This window comes from Berghia stephanieae, chromosome 2, assembly GCF_034508935.2.
Source record: "Berghia stephanieae isolate SIO BIC M18660-M18661 chromosome 2, UCSD_Bste_1.3, whole genome shotgun sequence".
In the NCBI taxonomy this organism is placed as follows: Eukaryota; Metazoa; Mollusca; class Gastropoda; order Nudibranchia; family Aeolidiidae; genus Berghia; species Berghia stephanieae.
In genome coordinates this window covers 1,796,460-1,798,959 of record NC_088361.1, presented here as the reverse complement: position 1 = coordinate 1,798,959, position 2,500 = coordinate 1,796,460, and positions in this window count along the sequence as shown.

Here is a 2,500-nt window from a genome sequence, read left to right as displayed (position 1 = left end):
ACACGTTAAAAAGCTAAGGTACTATAATTTTGATGCTAGATTATCAATTTTTGGTATTAAAAAAATATTATCTAATCATTTTTTTTTAATTGAGCTTTTTTTTTACATCGCAATATCCACTAAACATGCCCAAAGCTCTTTACAAGGGGTCCCTGGCAACAACAACATTTAACATGTAGAACGGGCCATGCCGCCTGTTAGGCGATATTGCATTTTTTTTCGGACTGAGACAACGCTGTTAATGGCCAGGTACTCATGTTATACCTGAGTACGGTGAGAGAATGTGAGTAAAGAGCATTCTCCAAGGACTCAACTATGCGCCGAACGAGTGTCATAACATCAGACCACATGGCTGCATAAAGTAGAAAAACTGATCGAAACGAATGTTGCCCTTCGTTTTCAAAATAATTTGGTATAAGAGTATTTTTGTGTTACGAAAATGACATTTTGGAACAGCCTCATATACATCTGAGATGGCGTGCACTTATTTGCAGTTCTGATAACTCAATGCATCATGGGCTCATTGCTGTAATGGAAATCTAAAAAAATATGACGCAAAATATTGTCCAATAAAACAATGTTGAACAAGGCCCATAATTAATTGCGCTGGAATGTCAGACCTGCATATAGGAATACGTCAATCTGAGACGATTCGGCCACGCACTGAAAAAACAAAAACAACAACACAATTTTCCCCATACTGTGTTTTATTTTTTATTTTTTTTTTTTTTTGGGGGGGGGGGGGGGGGTATTTTTTCGGTCATAAAAAGTTTATTTCGTTCACCCATATTGAGATGACACAACTTTTGGAAAAGTCCTAAACCTGCGATGAGTCTCATTCAGGGTTCCATGGTCGTCCAAGTCGAATCTACTTCCACTTCTTCTGCTTCTTCCTCCTCATCTTCCTCACATTCTCCCTCCTCCTTCTCTTCCTGTTTTTCCTCTTCCTCCTCCTCTTCCTCCTCCTCCTCATCATCATCATCGTCATCACAAAAAAAAAAAATCAAACAAACAGCTTCTACTCCTCCTCCTCCTCCTCCTCCTCCTTCTTCTTCTTCTTCTTCTTCTCTTCTTTTCTTCTTTCTTCTTCTTCTTCTTCTTCTTCTTCTTCTTCTTCTTCGTCTTCTACTTTTGCTCCTCCTCCTCCTCCTCCTCCTCCTCCTCCTCCTCCTCCTCCTCCTCCTCCTCCTCCTCCTTCTTCTTCTTCTTCTTCTTCTACTACTACTACTACTACTACTACTACTACTACTACTACTACTACTACTACCTACTACTACTACTACTCTACTACTACTACTACTCTACTACTGCTACTACTCCTACTTTTACTGTACTACTACTACTACTAACTACTACTACTACTACTACTACTATTACTACTACTAGTACTACTTTCTTCCTCTTCTTCTTCTTCTCTTCTTCTTCTTCTTCTTCTTCTTTCTCTTCTTCTTCTTTTTCTTCTTTCTCTTTTCCTCCTCCTCCTCCTCCTCCTCCTCCTCCTCCTCCTCCTCCTCTCTCCTTCTTCTTCTTCTTCTTCTTCTTCTTTCTTCTTCACTTCTTCTTCTTCTTCTTCTTCTTCTTCTTCTACTACTACTACTACTACTATCTACTATACTGCTGCACTGCTAATACTCCTACTTCTACTAGTACTACTACTACTACTACTATACTACACTACTACTACTACTACTACTACTACTACTACCACTACTACTACCAACTACTACTACTACACTACTACTACTACTACTACTATACTACACTTCTAGTACACTTTCTTCCTTTCTTCTCTCCTTTTTCTTCTTCTTTCTTCTTATACTACTACTACTACTACTACTACTACTAACTAACTACTACTACTACTACTACAACAACTACTACTACTTACTACATACTATACTCTACTACACTACTACTACTATCACTACTAACACTATTTTTATCCCTTCTTTCTTCTCTTCTTCTTCTTCTTCTTTCTTCTCTTCTTCTTCTTTTCTCTTCTTCCTTTCTTCTTCTTCTTTTTTCTTCTTCTTCTTCTTCTTCTCTTTTTCTTCTTTCTTCTTTTCTTTTCTTCTACTACTATACACTAAAATACATATAAACTACTACTAACGCTTTTAATACTACAACTATACTACTACACTACTCTATACTACTACTACTACTTCTGTACAAATTTCTTCCTCTTCTTCTCCTTTTTTTTCTTCTTCTTCTTTTCTTTTCTTCTTCTTCTTAATACTACCCACACTATACTACACTACTACTACTACTACTACTATACTACTACTCTTCTAGTATACTGTTTCCTTTTTTCCTTCTTTTTCTTTACTTTTCTTTCTTCCTTTTTTTCTTTCTTCTCTCTTCTTCGTCTTTATTTTGCCCCCCCCCCTCCTCCTCCTCCCCTCCCTCCCTCCTCCTTCCTCCTCCTCCCCCTCCTCCCTTTTTCATTCTTCTTCTTCTTCTTCTTCTACTCACTACTACTAATTATTACTACTATTCT